This window comes from Arachis hypogaea, chromosome 9, assembly GCF_003086295.3.
Source record: "Arachis hypogaea cultivar Tifrunner chromosome 9, arahy.Tifrunner.gnm2.J5K5, whole genome shotgun sequence".
Classification (NCBI taxonomy): Eukaryota; Viridiplantae; Streptophyta; class Magnoliopsida; order Fabales; family Fabaceae; genus Arachis; species Arachis hypogaea.
Genome location: NC_092044.1, coordinates 76054718 through 76075390, shown reverse-complemented (window position 1 = coordinate 76075390; position 20673 = coordinate 76054718).

The window sequence follows — 20673 nt, the reverse complement described above, 5'->3', positions numbered from 1 at the left end:
CTTGTTGCTCAGATTAGGTAATTTTCTTATTGTTTCAACCATTATTTTATTTTCAAAAAGTTTTTCAAAAATCTTTCAAAATTTTTCTTCTTTTTTTTGTTTTTCCAAAATTAATTTTTGAAAAATCCAAAAAATGTTATAAAATCATAAAATTAAAAATAATTTTGTGTTTCTTTTTTGAGTCTAGAGTCAAATTTTAAGTTTGGTGTCAATTGCATATTTTTAATTTTCCTAAAAAAAAATTTCGAAAAATTCATGCATGTGTTCTTCATGATTATCAAGTTGTTCTTGGTAAGTCTTCTTGTTTGATCTTTAATTTTTCTTGTTTTGTGTCTTTTTCTTGTTTTTCATATGCATTTTTTAATTCTTAGTGTCTAAATATTAAAAATTTCTAAGTTTGGTGTCTTGCAAGTTTTTCTTTTCTTGAAAATTTTTCAAAAATAAGTTCTTGATGTTCATCATGATCTTCAAAGTGTTCTTGTTGTTCATCTTGACATTCATAGTGTTCTTGCATGCATCATTTGTTTTGATCCAAAATTTTTATGTGTTGAGTCATTTTGTGGTTTTTCTCTTTCCTCATTAAATTCAAAAAAAATAAAAAATATCTTTTCCTTATTTCACTCATAAATTTCGAAATCTTTGGGTTGACTTAGTCAAAAATTTTTAAAATAAGTTGTTTCTTGTTAAGTCAAGTCAAGATTTTAATTTCAAAAAATTTATCTTTCCAACATCTTTCTCAAAATAAAATCTTTTCTTTTTTCCTTTTATTATTTTTGAAAATTCTTTAAAATTAATTTTCAAAAATCTTTTTCTTACTTTTATCTTTTATTTTCGAAATTAATACTAACAATTAATATTTTGATCCAAATATTTCAAGTTTGTTTCTTTCTTGTTAAGAAAGATTCAAACTTTAAAATTTAGAATCATATCTTTTGATTTCTTGTGAGTTAAGTCATTAATTCTGATTTTAAAAATTAAATCTTTCTCAAAATAATTTTCAATCATATCTTGTCAATCATATCTTTTCAAACATATATTTTTCAAATCATATCTTTTTCAAAATCAATTTCAAAATCTTTTCTAACTTCTTATCTTTTCAAAATTGATTTTCAAATATTTTTCAATTAACTAATTGAACTTTTGTTTGTTTAACTATTTCTTATCTTTTTCAAAATCACCTAACTACTTTTCTCTCTCTAATTTTCGAAAATCACCTTCCTCTTTTTCAAAATTCTTTTAATTAACTAATTGTTTCTAATTTTAATTTTATTTCTCTTCTTAATTTTCGAATTCTAACAAAATTTTAAAATAAAAACAAGAATATTTTCCTTTTCCTTTTAATTATTTTCGAAACCCCCCCTTCCCTTCTAGTTATTTTATTTATTTACTAACACTTCTCCTCCACTTATCAAAAATTCGAACCCACTCCCTCTCTCCGAGTTCGAAATTTTCTCTTTCTTTCCTCATTCTTATTCTTCTTCTCTTCTACTCACATAAAGGAATCTCTATACTGTGACATAGAGGATTCTATACTTTCTTTGTTTTCTTCTCTCTCATATGAGCAGGAACAAGGAAAAAGGCATTCTTATTGAAGCTGATCTTGAACCTGTAAGAACCTTGAAGAGGAAGCTAAGAGCAGCTAAAGCACAGTACTCTGAAGAGGACCTAATTGAAATTTTCGAACAGGAAAAGGATATGGCAGCCGAACCTAACAACAACAAGGCAAGGAAGATGCTTGGTGACTTTACTGCACCAAATTCTAACTTCCATGAAAAAAGCATCTCAATTCCTGCCATTGGAGCAAACAATTTTGGGCTAAAGCCTCAATTAGTTTCTCTGATGCAACAGAATTACAAGTTTTATGGACTTCCATCAGAAGATCCTTTTCAGTTTTTAACTGAATTCTTGTAGATCTGTGATACTGTTAAGACCAATGGAGTTGATCCTGAGGTCTATAAGCTTATGCTTTTCCCTTTTGCTATAAGTGACAGAGCTAGAACATGGTTGGACTCTCAACCTAAAGATAGCCTGAACTCTTGGGATAAGCTGGTCACGGCTTTCTTAACCAAGTTCTTTCCTCCTCAAAGTTGAGCAAGTTTAGAGTGGATGTTCAAACCTTCAGACAGAAAGAAAGTGAATCCCTCTATGAAGCTTGGGAAAGATACAAGCAACTGACCAAAAAGTGTCCTTCTGACATGCTCTCAGAATGGACCATCCTGGATATATTCTATGATAGTCTGTCTGAATTGTCTAAGATGTCATTGGACCATTCTGCAGGTGAATCTATTCACCTGAAGAAAATGCCTACAGAAGCTTAGGAACTCATTGAAATGGTTGCAAATAACCAGTTTATGTACACCTCTAAAAGGAATCATGTGAGTAATGGGACGCCTCAAAGGAAGGGAGTTCTTGAAACTGATACTCTGAATGCCATATTGGCTCAGAACAAAATGTTGACTCAGCAAGTCAATATGATTTCTCAGAGTCTGTATGGTTTGCAAAATGCATCCAACAGTACTAAGGAAGCATCTTCCGAAGAAGAAGCTTATGATCCTGAGAACCCTGCAATGGCAGATGTGAATTACATGGGTGAAGCCTATGGAAACACCTATAATCCCTCATGGAGAAATCATCCAAATTTCTCATGGAAGGATCAACAAAAGCCTTAACAAGGCTTTAATAATGGTGGAAGAAACAGGTTAAGCAATAGCAAGCCTTTTCCATCATCCTCTCAGCAACAGACAGAGAATTCTGAGCAGAACCCCTCTAGCTTAGCAAACATGGTCTCTGTTCTATCTAAGGCTACTCTAAGTTTCATGAATGAAACAAGGTCCTCCATTAGAAATTTAGAGGCACAAGTGGGCCAGCTGAGTAAAAGAGTCGCTGAAACTCCTCCTATTACTCTCCCAAGCAATACAGAAGAGAATTCAAAAAGAGAGTGCAAGGCCATAACCTTACTTGGTGTGGCTGAACCTAGAGAGGAAAAGGAGGACGTGAATCCCAGTGAGGAAGACCTCATGGGACGTCTTCTGGACAAAAAGAAGTTCTCAATTGAGGAACCTAAGGAATCTGAGGCTCATCTAGAGACCATAGAGATTCCATTGAACCTACTTCTACCATTCATGAGCTCTGATAACTATTCCTCCTCTGAAGAGGATGAAGATATTACTAAAGAGCAAGTTGCTAAATACCTTAGAGCAATCATGAAGTTGAATGCCAAGTTATTTGGTAATGAGACTTGGGTGGATGAACCCCTCTTGCTCACCAATGAATTGAATGACTTGGTTAGGCAGACATTATCTCAAAAGAAACAAGATCCTGGTAAATTCTTAATTCCCTGTATCATAGGCACCATGACCTTTGAGAAGGCTCTGTGTGACCTGGGGTCAGGCATAAACTTAATGCCACTCTCTGTAATGGAGAAACTGGGAATCTTTGAGGTACAGGTTGCGAAATTCTCAATAAAGATGGCAGATAAATCCATGAAAAAGGCTTATAGACAGGTAGAGAACGTGTTAGTAAAGGTCAAAGGCCTTTACTTCCCTGCTGATTTTATAATCCTAGATACTGGGAAGGATGAGGATGAATCTATCATCCTTGGAAGACCCTTCCTAGCCACAGCAAAAGCTGTGATTGATGTGGACAGAGGAGACTTGATCCTTCAATTGAATAAGGACTACATTGTGTTTAAAACTCAAGGATCTCCCTCTGTAACCATGGAGAGGAAGCAAGAAAAGCTTCTCTCAATGCAGAGTCAAACAAAGCCCCCACAGTCAAACTCTAAGTTTGGTGTTGGGAGGCCACAACCAAACTCTAAGTTTGGTGTTGAACCCCCACATTCAAACTCTAAGTTTGGTGTTGGGAGGTCCCAATAATGCTCTGAACATCTATGAAGCTCCATGAGAGCTCACTGTCAAGCTATTGACATTAAAGAAGCACTTATTGGGAGGCAACCAAATTTTATTTTTCTATGTTATTTCATGTTTTCTTTAGGTTGATGATCATGTGGAGTCACAAAAATAACTGCAAAAATCAAAGCAAATTCAAAAACAGCATTAAGAACAGCACACCTTGGAGGAGAAACTTACTCGCGTTTAAACGCTAGTAAGGGTAGCAGAATGGGCATTTAATGCCTAGTCTGGCACCATTCGGGGCGTTAAACGCCAGAAAGAAGCACCAGACTGGCGTTAAACGCCAGAAAGAAGCAACAAACTAGCGTTAAATGCCAGAAACAGGTTGCAGCTTGGCGTTTAACGCCAGGAAAGGAATAAAAGCTAGCGTTTAACGCCAGAAACAAGCAGCAGTCTGGTATTAAACGCCAGGATTGCACAATAAAGGCATTTTGCACGCCTAAAAGGAGCAGGGATGGGAAATCCTTGACCCCTCAGGATCTGTAGACCCCATAAGATCCCCACCTACCCCACCTCTCTCTCTCTTTCCCCCTTACACATCTCTATAATACTCTACCCAAAACACCACTCACCTTTTAAATCCTATTCTCTTCCCCATATTCTTTTCACCAATCACCTCTATATCTCTTCCCAAAAAAAAAAACCCACCTACCTCACTTTTAAATTTAAACACTTTTCCCTCCCAAACCCACCCAATTCCATTCGACCACACTCCCTCTCTTTCCCTATAAATACCTCTCTTTACTCCTTCATTTTCACACATCACAAACACTCTCCTACCCCCTTGGCCGAACCTCTATCTCCCTTCATCTTCTCCATTTTCTTCTCCTCCCCCTTCTTTCTTTCTTTTTTTGCTCGAGGACGAGCAAACCCTTTAAGTTTGGTGTGGTAAAAGCATTGCTTTTTGTTTTTCCATAACCATTTATGGCACCTAAGGATGGAGAAACCTTTAGAAAGAGGAAAGGGAAGGCAAAATCTTCCACCTCCGAGTCATGAGAGATAAAGAGATTCATCTCAAAGGTCCATCAAGACCACTTCTATGAAGTTGCGGCCAAAAAGAAGGTGATCCCTGAGGTCCCTTTCATGCTCAAGAAGAATGAGTATCCAAAGATCCGACATGAAATCCGAAGAAGAGGTTGGGAAGTTCTCACCAACCCCATTCAATAAGTCGAAATCTTAATGGTTCAAGAGTTTTATGCTAATGCATGGATCACTAGGAACCATGATCAAAGTATGAACCCGAATCCAAAGAATTGGCTTACAATGGTTCGGGGGAGATACTTAGATTTTAGTCCGAAAAATGTAAGGTTGGCGTTCCACTTGCCAATGATGCAAGAAAACGCACGCCCCTACACTAGAAGGGTCAACTTTGATCAAAGGTTGGACCAAGTCATCATGGATATATGTGTGGAAGGAGCTCAATGAAAAAGAGACTCAAGAGGCAATCCGGTTCAATTGAGAAGACCGGACCTCAAGCCTATGGCTAGAGGATGGTTGGAGTTTGATAAACCACTATTTTATGGTTTATATTGTGTTTAATTGAGTGGTTTTTATCAAATTCTTGCCCACTTATTCATATGATTTGCATGATTTTACAATTCCTTCCTAGTTTAGTTCTATGGTTGAAAACTTGCTTCCTAAAAGCTTTAAATTGTGTATTTTAATTTCTCCTTTATACCATTCGATGCCGTGATCTGTGTGTTAAGTGTTTCAGGCTTCATAGGGCAGAAATGGCTTAGAGGATGGAGAGAAAGCTCGCAAAAATGGAAGGAACACAAGAAATTAAGGAGATGACCAGTGAGAAGCGACGCGGACGCATGGCTCACGCGACCGCGCGCAATAGAGGAAATTACAGTGACGCGCTCGCGTGTCTGATGCGAACGCGTGGATTGGAAGCTGCACGAATGATGCGAACGTGTGGACGACGCGTACGCGTGGCAAGAAAAACGCTGATTGACGCGCACGCGTGGATGGCGCGTACGCGTGACATGCGCGATCAGCAGAATTAACAGAATATGCTGAAGATGATTTTGGGCTGCGTTTTGACCTAAATTTCAGCCCAGAAACATAGATTAAAGTCAGGGAACATGCAGAGATTCAAGATATGAGATCATACACACAATTTTAGGTTTAGATGTAGTTTTTAGAGAGAGAGGTTCTCTCCTCTCTCTTAGTATTTAGGATTAGGATTTCTTCTTCTCAATTTTCAGGTTCAATGTTCCTTTTATTTATTTTCTCAATTTGGTTTATGAACTCTTTATGTTTAGATTAATTTTCTATTTAAATTTGAGGTATTTCAGTTATATGATTTTTACTTAGCTTCCTATATTCTTGGCTATGGTTGATTAATTGGTAACTCTTGAGTTGTCAAACTCATCGTGATTGATAATTGATATCTTTGCTGATTGATTTAGACTCCTATAACTCTAGTCTTTCCATAGGAGTTGTCTAGGACTTTAGGTGTTAAATTGATTTAACCACTTGACTTAGTGGGAGCAAAAATATAATTCTCATCATCACTGGTAAGGATAACTGGGATAGGAATTCTAATTCTCATACCTTGCCAAGAGTTTTATTAATTATTAATTTATTTTTCTTATCAATTAAACTATTTGTTCAAACCTTTTCAAAACCCCAAAATATACCTTTGCATAACCAACAATAAATTATACTTCCCTGCAATTCCTTGAGAAGACGACCCGAGGTTTAAATACTTCGGTTATCAATTTCAATGGGGTTTGTTACTTATGACAACCAAAACTTTTGTATGAAAGAATTTTCTGTTGGTTTAGAAACTATACTTACAACGCGATTATATTTGTGAATTTCTTTACTGATAGAAAATCCGATCGTCAAAATGGCACCGTTGCTGGGGAATTGTAAACGTGTGCCTTATTATTGGATATTGTAAATATTTTGTTTTGCTTGTTTATTTGCTTTATTTTTGTTTTTAAATTTTATTAGCTATCATGAGTTCTCACCCCTATTGCTTTGAGTTTGGTTCTAATGCTGTTAAAAGGAATGGAAGCTATAACAGGAACATGCATCAAGGTCAAAACAATCAAAGATGGAAGGAGCCACGAGGATCTGATCAACCCTTTAGGCAACAACACCATCCAAGATACCATGGACCACGACCATTCCATAATGCATGTCAAGACAATAGTTATGGTGGACCCTTTCGTGACAACCAACACCCACCAATTTACTATGGTCAAGAGCCAATCCGAGGTGCGTACCAAGATGATAGATATGGTGGACCCCCTTGTAGTTACCAACAAGCCCCACCCTATGATTATGAACCACCTCCACAACATGCCTTTGAACCACTAAACTCACAAGCCCCTTTCTGCCATTCAGCTCCATATGACCCTAACCCTCAACCACCATACCAACCACCTTATGAGCCATATGAACCATATATAGAACCACCCCATTTCCAACCCAATTACTCCCAAGAACCACCACCTCAATATTCACCATTTCCATATCCATCAATCCAAGAGCACTATGATCCTACTTATGATAGCCGAGCACAATAAGAATCAAGGGATCGTCTCAAGAAAATAGTGGAAAAACTTCATGCAACCCTTCGCCAACTGGATCAAGCGATAAATCGATTACCTTCCCGACGTTTGGACATTCAAGGAACCCCCATGGCTTCATGTGGAGAATCTACTGAAGAATGTGGCATGAAGGAGAATTTAGAAACTCCGGTGGACAGTGAGCAGCACAATTTTGTGTTGGAACAATTGGAAGAAACTATGCCTGCCATTGAAGAGGAAGAAGTGGTTGAAGACTTAGGAGATGCAGAACCTCCATGGGAAACTCAAGTCGTAGAGCCTCCTTCTAAGACGTTTGCAATTGATGTTGAGGAGGGTGTACAACCTCCAAAGCATATCATGGTTGAAGACTTTGAAGGGGATGATCAAGAGATGGATTCAATCATTAATGAATTCTTATCTACATTTGAATCCTCTCCCATTGGACTTGACATGGAGATTAAAGAAGAAGAAGCACAACCTCCCATGCTCTTGGTGAACAATGAAGAAGAGATAAAATTGGAAGAAAGCTACCAAGAGGAAGAGGTTGATATTGAAGAAGCTTGCAAAGAGGTGGAAATTGTCAAGGAAGAACTCAAGGGAATGGAGCTGGAAATCACTTCGCCAAAGTTATTAGAGACCTCTCCCCTACAGCCATCACCATCCATCCCTTCATTCAAGTGGGTAAATCTCTCATCTCAAAGCTTAATTAGCTCACTTGAATATGCTTTACTGGAGACGGATGGTCAGCTTAGAGCTCTTTGTGGCTTTAAAAGTAGGAGGAAAATGGATCGTGCTCATAGCTGGTATGCAAGATTCAATAAGAGTCCATGCTTCAATTTGAAGTGCAAGGATTGGTGTCAAGCTCAATTGAATGGGTCTCAGAAGCTGTTTGGTCACTGCAGTGAGAATTCAAAATATTTACCACCCGGCTGGAAAAATGCAGATAAAGACAAAGACGGGTGTAAAAGCAAAGTTTGGGATCCTAGAATCTATTTTGACATTCAACACCTCGGAAGCCTGAGAACCTGTTTGAAACTGCTCAAGGGCTTTACATGCCTTGTTTGCGACCCCGGAGGCTACTGGAATTCCGAACATTGGTGGAGATTTTTAGATGAATATAAGCACAAGCCACCATAACAGGGAGCTCACCAAATGTCCAACTTAAGGACTTTAACTAAAAGTGCTAGGTGGGAGACAACCCACCATGGTATGATCATTCCTTTTTCAGTTTTGTTCTAGTCTGTTTTGTTTGTTCTTAAGTTTTGATTGAACCTGGATTCATGCATAGCATTCATATTAGCATTGCATTCTACATACTGCATTATTATAAAAAGAGGGGATTAAGGCATGCGACGCGCCAGCGTCGCTGACGCACTCACGTCATAGTGCCTTCGCAACAATGAAGAAAAGAAACAGAAAGTTACGCAGGAGTGTGGCTGGAGGCATGACATAGGCACAAACTGGCCCACGCGAACACGTCACCGACGCATCCGCGCAATTTGCAAAACCCAGCCCCCACGCGTCTGCGTTACCCACGCGCACGCGTAGCCTGCGAAATCGACGTAAAAATGTATTTAGATGGAAAGTAGTGCTGGAATGTTGCTGGAATGGTGCTAGAAGCACCAACCAAACCATGCGACCGCGTGTCCCACGCGTCCGCGTCACATGAGCCCAGCGCAGTCCACGCGATCGCGTGACGAACACGTCCGCGTCATTTGTGCCAATGCCAACTATCTTATCTTTTCTTAATCTTTTTTTCTTTCCCCTTTCTTAATTCTTTCTTCTTCCTTTTTTTCTTTCTTCTATTATCTCCATTCTTCATCTTATTCATTCTTTTTCTTCTTCTCTCTTTACTCTTTCCTCCTTTTTTCCTTCTTTTCTTCTTCCTCTTCTTCTCCCTTTCTTTTCTATATTTGTTGTTTTTACATTGGTGTTAAAATCATATTACTCATCTGTTGCATATTTCCTGCATTATTTTAGGTGCTTCTTAACTTGTTTGCTATTCAGTTGACATGCCATGCGCTTCTATTTTTTTCTCACTTACATGTTGTAGCTACCATGTAATTGAGCACCTTATTCTTTGGCGCTAGCCACATATGTTTTATCTCTTTTCATATCTTTACTTGTGGGTTCTATCCCTTCCTTTTTTTCTCCTCTTTTAGGCTGGCCACCAAGAGGGAAAAAGAAAAGTTTCTAACTGGAGCAATAAACAAGTTTACCACACAATCTTTAGAGAAAAAGCATCTATTGGAGCAGCCCATCCACTTGTACATTTTAGCATGCACCGAGGACGGTGCAATCTTTAAGTGTGGGGAGGTCGATACCGACTTCTAGAGATTAGTTCCCTTCTTTTCAACACCAATGTCTTATTTTCTTTAAGTACTACTTGGTTGAAAAATAATAAGTTTCATTCTAGGACCCTATTTTTGAAAAAATTTTACTAATTTAAATCAAAATTTTTTGTGTTAAATTTGTTTGAAGTTGTATTTGGAACATGATTTTTGAGCCAAAGAACACACAACATGTGAGATTTTGAGCTTATTTATATGGTTACATTATTTAACCATAAATATTTTATTCTTGTGTGTTTTTTTCTCTATGATTGTAATTTTTATTTTGTTCCATTCTATATGTCCACTATTTAGTATATTTACATGCTTGCATATGATTGAGGCCATTACTTGTTTTTGCTCACTTATCCCAAATAAGCCTACCCTTTTATGTCACCCTTGTTAGCCACTTTGAGCTTTATAATCCCATTCTGTTCTATAACTACATCACTAGCCTTAAGCAAAAAAACAAATTAAATATCCCAATTGAATCTTTGGTTAGCTTGAGATAGAGGTTGTGTATCAACTAAGTGTGGGAAAACCGTGGGAACATGGGTTAATAAGGGAATGTATCATGTTTCTAATTTTGAATATTGGGAATTTGGAACCTACTCATGGAAAACCAAAATAATTAAATAATGAAAAATCCTTGTGCATTGATAAGTTATGTTTATTTCAGAAAAAAAATATTCAATAAATAAGTAAGTGAATAAGGGGATAAAATTACCCCAATGTTAAGCTTTAATAAAGATCAATGCACATGTGATAAAAGTAAAGAAATATAAAAAATTTGGTACATGAGTATGGGAATTATACAAAAGTGGGAATTATGGGTAGCTAGGTGTGATTTTAGAATTACATAGAGTGTGTGTGTGGTAAGAGCTTAGGTTAGTCAAAGATTCATATTATAACTCACTTGGCCATACATGTATCCTTACCTTTACCTCAACCCCATTACAACCCTGAAAAGACCTCATGATATTTGCATTTGTATGCTAAATATTTGTTGATTGGTTAGATGAAGAACAAAGTTGAGAAAGCATGACTAGGGAAGAGTAGAGTGATTGACCCTAAACACTTGAGAGTTAGAGTGATACACACTACCAGTAAGGGTTCAGTGCTTAATTCTATGTTCTTTGCTTTCATGAGCTATCTTCTTATAAGTTTATTTGCTTTTTATTGTACGATTTGAATTTGTGGAATTTAGTTTGTATTTGTCTTGAAGGACTTGTTCGCTTTTAACCAAGTAACATCTTAGCATGTAATTGCATTCACATTCATAGGTTTCATTGTGTGATGCCAGGACATTTTGGCCAGTTTCATTGACCTTTTATTTACTGTTTTTAGGATAGTTTCATGCATTTTCTTAGGAAATAAGCAAGTATTTGGCTGAAAATGCAATCATACCATGATTCAAACAAACATGGTGAATTTTGAATGATTTCATGAGAATTATGCATGAATTATATGATAAATTGGATGATGCATGATCCCATGATTAAGAGCAAGACTTTGATGCACTTTGTTTGATTGCCTTCAGGCCAAAAGAAGAAGAGAAGAGCCACGTGAGTGGCTACGTTAGTTACACTAACGTGGGCACTAACGTGGAAGGAAGGAAAGCCCCAACGTTAGTGAGAAAAGTTAGTGGCATTAACTTTGAAGAAAGGAAATGGAGCCAACGTTAGTGACACTTAACATTATCACTAACGTTGAACCAAGCTCATAAGTGGCCACGTTAGTTGCTACGTTAACTTAGTTAACGTGGCCTCTAACGTTAAGAAGAAAAGGGGACGCCAACGTTAGTGACATTCAACTTTATCACTAACGTTGGCCAAGTCACAAGAAGCCACGTTAACTCCCGCGTTAACCTAGTTAACGTGGAAGCTAACATGAAGAAACAAGGTTGTTGACAATGTTAGTGACACCAAACATTGTCACTAACGTTGGAAGAAACCCACACTATCCCCAAGAAGCCACGTTAACTCCCACGTTAACTTAGTTAACGTGGAAGTTAACGTGAAGAAGAAAGGTGATTGCCAAAGTTAGTGACACCCATCATTGTCACTAACGTTGGAAGGAGCCCACACAAGCCACAATGAGCCACGTTAACTCCCACGTTAACTAACGTGGGTAAAAATTCCCACCTGGCAGCCTGACCATGCCTTCTTCAAACAAGAATAACTTGAGCCACAAAACTCCAAATGAGGTGATTCCAGTGGCATTGAAAAGTAGGATTCCAGAGCTTTCCAAGCATATATGGCACTACATGGTGGACACTAAATTTGAGGGAGAAAACTTGCCCCGAAAGTGCAAAGATGAACATGGTATCAACCTGTAGTAAGGCCAGCTGACCTCTTCACCTTCCAAGAAGTATAACTCAAGCTGTAGAGCTCCAAATGATGCGCTTTCAAAAGCGTTGGAAAGTAGACATCCAGGGCTTTCCAACAATATATAATAGTATGGGGTGGACATTAAGTTTGAACTCCATAAACTGGTAATAATGAAGCCCTAGTCGCTAGCATTATTGGCACTCAAGTTTTCCATTAACGCTAGCAACTATGCCAGCGACCATGTCCACTTCAAAGGAGCATAACTTGAGTTATAGAAATCCAATTGAGGTGATTCTAGTTGCTTTAGAAAGCTGACATTCAGAGCTTTCTAACGATATATAATACTCTATAGTGGACATGAAATTGGAGCACAAACAAGAGGCATCTTTTAAGCCCCAAAAATACCAACTGGGCAGCAAGTGCAACGTTAGCCACAATAACTTTAGCACTAACGCCACACTTGTAGCTTTAGTGTGGCTAACTTTAGCACTAACTTTAGCACCTGGACCTCAACTTAACTCACTTCTCTCTCAAGCCCACTTCAAAGCTCAAGCAAGCAAGCCCACAATTGTCAAACAATCAAGGCCACAAGAAGCATCTAGAATAGGAATTTTCATTTAAGTGTAATTTGCTTTTAATTTCATTTTGTAATTTAGGAAAGCCTATATAAAGGCCTTAGTTTTTACATTCAAGTCATTCTGGAAGGGGGGATTGACGAGGGGTCTTCGGACTCCCTCCCCTCACACACTTTTCTTTCTCTTTCTTTTCTTTGTACTTTTCATTTTTATGAATTTTGAAGTTTCAATTTCAGTTTTAATCTTCATCTTTACTTTTATACACTTTCTTTCTTTTCTATTTTGTTAGAGCAATGACCAACTAACTCTTTTCATTGGGTTAGAGAGCTCTATTGTGATTCAACGGATTAAGTGTAGTTCTTATTCTTCTTCTTCTATCTTTTCTCTTGATTTTGCTTGAAAGCTTTCGATCTTCATCCAATTGGGTAGTTATCTTGGAAAAGAAACTATTCATACTTGGATCTCTTCTGAACCTTGGAAGAGGAATGAAGAGATCATGCTAGAAATGCTTTCTCATGTTGTACCAAATTGGGTTTGGAAGGATATGTGACTATAATCCTCCAGCACTTGATTTGGGAATGCATGTGGTATAATCAGTGACCATACTTCATCTCTTCTCATGAGCAATTGACCAAGGAATTGGCTATTGATCAAGATTTGAGAGATTGAATTACAAGTAATTGTAATTCGATCACTTAAGATTGCCAAGGAAATCAATGAATGATTGAGGAAGAGATGAGAATGAACTTAATCCGGAGGATTGCAATATCTCTTGATCCCAATGTTCATTTTATTTTTAGTTCTTACATTTACTTTTCTTGCCATTTTACTCCTCTGCACTTTATTGCTTTCTTTACTTTTCTGCCATTTACATTTCCTTGTTACCTATCACTCCAATATGATTCATCTAACTAGGTTAATCAATTAACCATTGATTGCTTAATCCGTTAATCTCTGTAGGATTTGACCTCACTCTATTGTGAGTTTTACTTGACGACAATTCGGTACACTTGCCGAAGGGAGATTTGTTGAGAGACAAGTTTCCACTTGCATCATTGCATGAGTCTTGCTTTTTCCCTACTCATTTATTTTATCTCCTTAAGCTAAGCATGAGGACATGCTAATGTTTAAGTGTGGGGAGGTTGATAAACTACTATTTTATGGTTTATATTGTGTTTAATTGAGTGGTTTTTATCAAATTCTTGCCCACTTATTCATATGATTTGCATGATTTTACAATTCCTTCCTAGTTTAGTTCTATGCACTACAATATTTTTGGTCTAAGGTAACCCTTATTTGAAGCAACATTTAATAAAAGTTGCCTTAGATAGAAATATACAACATTTTTTAAGAGTTGCCTTTGAATAAGACAAAGATAACAAATTTTTTGGTCACCCACAAAAATTGTTGTCTTTAATATCTAAAGCAACACTTAAAAAATATTACAATATAAAACATTTAAGGCAACATTTTTAAATAAAAATACAACATTTTATAAGAGTTATAAAAAAAATTAAATAAATAACTTTTATAAAATGTTGCCTAAAATCATTCATTGCTAAAAATTTTAGAGGGAAACTTTTCATCCTATTCCCCCCAATATTTACTTTCCAATCAAATAACTTAGAAAAAAAAGAAAGACCTTTAGTTTTTCTTAAATCATTTCTACTAGTGCGTGCTTCAGTAAGTTCATCACTATGCCCAGCACCCACCATAAGCCCTAACTTTCCTAATCAACATAAAAGGGGACACAAATGGCAGCAGGAGGTCTCGGCGTTCAACTTCTGGTCTCGTTCGCGGTGCTGTCGGCGACGGGGCGGTGCTCCCTTTCAAAAGTGTCGGCGTTGTGCTCTCCTTCGCGGTCATCATCTCCACGAACGCTGCTCCACGGCTTCTCCTCCCCTGTCTCGGCTCCAAGTACGCGGTCACCTTCGAGAAACCCTTCTCGTTCTTCCTCTTCTTCCCTGTCTCACCTTGATGCCAGGGCATCTAGGCCAGTTTCACTGACCTTTTTTTATTATTTTAGGGTAGTTTCATGCATTTTCCTAGTGAATAAGGCAAGTTCTGGGTGAAAATACACTTACACATTCATTTAAGCAACTATTGTGAATTTTGAATGATTTCATGAGATTTCTGCCAGAATTGCATGAGAATTTGATGATGCATAATCTCATGACTTTAGCTAGAGCTTTGATGCACTTTAATTGCTTGATTTCAGGACAAATGAAGCATGGAAGAACCACGTTAACATTCACATTAACTTAGTTAACGTGACTACTAACGTGGGATGCCAAAGAGCTTGCAACGTTAATGAGAAAAGTGATCACCAATAACACCTGCGAAGCCATTCATAGCTTACGTTAAGAGCCACGTTAACTAAGTTAACGTGGTACTTAACGTAGAAGAAAAAGAGGATTCCACGTTAACGAAAAACGTGAACTCCAATAACGTTTCTCCTCAATGTTAGTGGTAAAAGTGAACACCACTAACGTTGGGAAACTAGGCAATGCCCCACGTTAAGAGTCACATTAACTAAGTTAACGTGAACTCTAACGTGGAAGAGGATCAACAACGCCAACGTTAGTGACACTCACTTTTGTCACTAACGTTGGATCATTAGCATTGCCTACGTTAACTCTCACGTTAAGATTGTTAACGTGAAAGTTAACGTGGAGTTGAATTCAAAGAACCAACGTTAGTGACACTCACTTTTGTCACTAACATTGGGAGATGGCTTCATTACTACATTAAGAGCCACGTTAACTTAGTTAACATGGATTCTAACGTAGGGACTTAAAGCAATTGGAGCGTTAGTGACAAAGGTGAGTGTCACTAACGCTCTCGAAGGTGATAGAGACCCACGTTAAGAGCTACGTTAGCCAAGCTAACGTGAGATCTAACGTAGGGGCAAGAGGCAAGCAACGTTAATGGGAAAGGTGATTCCCATTAACGTTGGCCAAGGATTGAGTAAGAAACGTTAGAAGTCACGTTAAGATTTCAAACGATGGAATCAACGTGGGTATATAAGGGTGGAATGTTAGTGGAAAAAGTGAATGCCACTAACGTTCTCGCACTCAAAATATTACCCAACGTTAATCTCACTAAATGCCCAAGCCTAATTCATATTTCTCTGCAAGCTGGGCCCACTAAAGAGGAGAATTGCTTCAACTCAAGGTCCAGAGCCCACATCCAAGACTTGAAGAACTCACTAGAAGATCATAAGGAGTAGTATATATAGGAGTAGTTTTGAACTAGAGAGGAAGCTTAGAACTTTTGGGAACTACACTCTGCATATTTACTTTTCTGTACTTCTAGCATGGATTCTTCTTTTCTGCCATTTTTTATTTCTAGAGCTATGAACAACTAAACCCCTTTCATTGGGTTAGGGAGCTATGTTGTAATTTGATGGATCAATTATAGTTCTCATTCTTCTTCTTCTTTCTTTTCTCTTGATCTTAGTAGAAAGCTTTCAATCTTATTGGAAAAGAAACTCTCCAAAATTGGATCTCCTTTGAGCCTTGGAAAAGGGATGAGGAGATCATGCTAGAAATACTTTCTCATGTTGGACCAAATTGGGGTTTGGATGGATATTGTGACATTTAATCCTCCCAATACTTTGATTTGGAAATACATGTGGTATAATCAGTGACCACACTTTCATCTCTTCCCATGAGCAATTAAATCAAGGAATTGGGCAATTGTTCAAGCTTAGAGAGATTGGATTGCCAAGGAATTGGGATCCAATCACTTAACATTGCCAAGGAGATTAATGAATGCATTGATTGAGGAAGAGATGAGAATGAACTTGATCCAGAGAATGCAACATCTCCTAAACCCAATGATATCCCCGTTTCTGATCTTACCCATTCTATTTACTTTCTGCCATTTAATTTCCTGCACATTACCCCAACTCCCCATTTAAGATTCTGCACTTTAATTTCTGTTATTTACTTTCTAGTCATTTAAATTTCTGCATCATAATCTAAATTCTGTTTAGCTCAACTAGCATACTTTTCTAACTAAAGTTGCTTGACCAATCAATCCTTGTGGGATTCGACCTCACTCTATTGTGAGTTTTACTTGACGACAATTCGGTATACTTACCGAAGGAAAATTTGTTGAGAGACAAGTTTTCACGCATCAAGTTTATGGCGCCGTTGCCAGGGATTGATTTTGAATCAACAATGATTAAGTTAGAAGATCACTAGATTGAGTATTTTTTTCTCTTTTTGTTTAGTTTATTCAGTCAATTTCTGTAGTTGTTTTGATTTCTTCCTCACCCCTGCACCCCCTTAGTTTTGTTTTGTTTTTCATTTCTTTGTTTATTATAATTTTGCTCACTAACCCACTAACTGTTTGATAAATTGCATCACTCACACTAACAATTACTCTAATAAGAATAATCTCCACTATACCTCCTGTTGTGCAATCTGTTTGTTGTATGACAGGGAGAAGAGAAGGAGTCTCAACATCCTTTGATTCAGAACCTGAAAGAACCCTTTGGAGACTAAGAAGGGAGGCAAGAGGAAAAAGGATTATTGGTGCTGAGGAAGCAGAGGAAGAGTATTTTGAACCCAACATAGAAGAGAATTTGGAGAACAACCATGAAGAGGAGGCTCATAATCAAGGCCATTGCCAACCGTGCTGGACAAGAAAGGAGGGTCTTAGGATCCTATATCAATCCTAATCCTGGAAACTGTGGGAGCAGCATTCAAAAACCCACCATACATGCCAACAATTTCGAGCTAAAACCTCAGCTCATCACCCTTGTGCAGAATAATTGCTCATTTGGAGGAGGTGCTCAAGAAGATCCTAATCAACACTTGACCACCTTCTTGAGGATTTGTGACATGGTGAAGTCCAATGGAGTCCACCCTGATGTCTATAGGTTGCTCTTGTTCCCCTTTTCACTCAGTGACAAGGCATCCAAGTGGCTTGAATCCTTTCCAAATGAGAGCTTGACCAATTGGGAAGAGGTAGTGAACAAGATTTTGGCAAGGTTTTACCCTCCTCAAAGGATCAATAGGCTGAGAACTGAAGTGCAGACATTCAGACAGCAAGATGGGGAGACACTTTATGAAGCTTGGGAAAGGTTCAAGGATCTAACAAGGAGATGCCCACCGGAGATGTTTAATGAGTGGGTTCAACTTCACATCTTCTATGAAGGTCTTTCCTATGAGTCAAAGAAGGCTGTGGATCATTCATCAGGAGGCTCTTTAAACAAGAAGAAAATCATTAAAGAAGCCATAGATGTCATTGAAATAGTTGCCGAGAATGACTACTTCTATGCCTCCGAAAGAAGTAACACTAGAGGAGTAATGGAGCTGAACCACATGGATGCACTGTTAGCCCAAAAACAAGATGATCACCAAGCAGCTAGCAGATCTTTCCAAGAAGGTGGAAGAGAACCAAGTTGCAGCAACCATCACCTCATCACCAACTCAAGAAGGAGTAAACATAGGAGAAGAAGGTGACTGGGAGCAAGCCAATTATGTGGGAAACTCACCTAGACAAGTCCATGATCCATACTCCAAAACTTACAACTCTGGATGGAGAAATCACCCCAACTTTGGATGGGAAAATCAACAAGACCAAGGGCAAGATCAGAGACGCCACAACTTCAACTCCAACAACAATGCTACTCATCAAAACACCTCACAGAGATATTACCAACATCCATCTAATCAACCCTCTCAACCACCTAATCTCAACCCACCATCATTAACAGATGATATGCTTTTAAAGATTGAAGCTCTACTTGAAAACATATGCAAAGAAATCCAAGATAACAAAGTGTTTAAGGAAGAAGTGCGAGCTAATATCAAGAACCAAGGAGAAAACATCAAGAGATTAGAGTCCCAAGTAGGGTACCTATCTCAACAAATTCTCAAACCCACTGATGGATTTCCAGTGATACAGAGAAGAATCCAAGAGGAGAAACAAAGAAAGTAAGATGGGAGGATTGCAAAATGATAACCACAAGTGATGAGGGGAGTATGAATGGAGTAGAACATCTCCAAAATAACCAAAAGGAAAGTCAGGAGGAAGGAAGCTATGCAACTCAGCTTACACCCAAGGAAGAGCTAAAGAAGAAGGAGGTAGTGAACCCATATGCACCTTTTTCCCCACAGGCTTAAAGGTGGTGTAGCAGGGAGAATGTACTCAAGGTTCCTTGATATGTTTGCATCTCTAAATGTAAATATACCATTCATTAAAGCCCTCCAACAGATGCCTTTCTACATCAAGTATATAAAGGAGCTACTAGTCAGAAAAAGTCCATTGAAGAGTGGACAAACAATCAAGATGAACAGAGATTGTAGTGCTCTCATTCAACCAGGGCCACCCACGAAGAAGGAAGATCCTGGGAGTTTCCACATTCCTTGTGCCATAGGAGAAACAATGATTGACAAAGGGCTTTGTGACTTGGGAGCAAGTATCAACCTAATGCCTCTCTCCCTCATGAAGAAGCTTCAAATCAATGAACTAACTCCTACTGATGTAATTATCAGATTGCCTGACAAAACTCAAAAACAAGCAGTAGGGGTGGTTGAAAATGTGCTGGTGAAGGTTGGGAGCTACTATCTTCCCACAGATTTTGTTGTTCTGGAAATGGATGAGAATCCTATTTACCCCATCATTCTGGGAAAGCCCTTCCTAGCCACAGCTAGAGCACTCATAGATATAGAACGAGGAGAGTTAGTGTTGAGAATACATGATGAGTAGCTCACCTTCAATGTCTTTAAACCCTCACAAGAATCAGATCAAGATTACAGAGAGTTGATAGAGGAGCCAACCAAGGAAGCATTGATGCAAGAAACAAGCAGTAAAGTAGAGACAATTCAATTAGAAGCCCCATTGGTTGGAAAGCCATGTGCTCAGGAAGAACCATATCAAAAGGGTATCCAAAAGAAACCAAAACCACCAGAGCCATGCAAAGCTAGCAACAAAAACCCCTTAGAAGAAGAATCTATAGGAAGCAAGATAGCACTAAGAGAAACAAGGAAGAAAGTACCTAGAAGATGGAGAAACAAGAAGATTCCTACAGAAGATTTCTCACTAGGTGATGAAGTGATTTCTACATACTTTCCATCTATACCACCTCACCTCCTCACTATTCCATCTTAGCTTCCCCCAGTGTATACCATCAACAAAATCATGTCCTTAGAGCATATGGAGCTTATCAACAAAGCTAGTGGACATAGGTTCACTGCAAGAGGGGAGGACTTCAAGCACTATCAACCACCTCGACAAGGGACAATCGTCAAGCTAATGACATTAAAGAAGCGCTTCATGGGAGGCAACCCATGCTCTATAACTCCTTTCTTAATTTTCTAATAATAGCAATAAGGCAATTTTCATGGAAGTTCAAATTAATCTTGACAACTAGCATAAAGCCCCTCTACATGTAACTTATAGTACATGATAAGTTTGGTGTTCAAAGCACACCAAGTGTGGTTTGAACACACCTTATGAGGAAAGTTCATTCCCCAAACTTGTTGCACCATGTGATTACAAACAAGTTTGGTGTACCAACGTGCATGCATGGGTAGCTTAATGTTTGATTGATTTGCTTTCATGGAAAACAATTAGTCATATAGAAACAAAAGAAAAAGAAAAAGAAATATTTTATTAGTTCATACATTTTCCCACCAATTTTTCAATTAATTTTCACATTCTCTTTGTTTTTTTTTTCGTGTATAGGGAATCAAAAAGGACATTGATGGTACTTGATAGGACAATTGAGGAAGAAGGATTCGGCCACTACACCAAGGGAATTTCACACTTGTCTTTATAGGGAATGTCCTTGGAAGTGTTGCCAAGCAATATTGGGAATGGATGCCTTTGGAGACCGAACCAAGACCCTCATAAAAGAGGTGATCCTTGTTCTCAGTCAATCTCAAAACCCCAACCGTCCACTATCAAACAACACCATCAATCCACAGCCTTCAACAATTGCCATCTCTCTATATAAACCCCTTCAC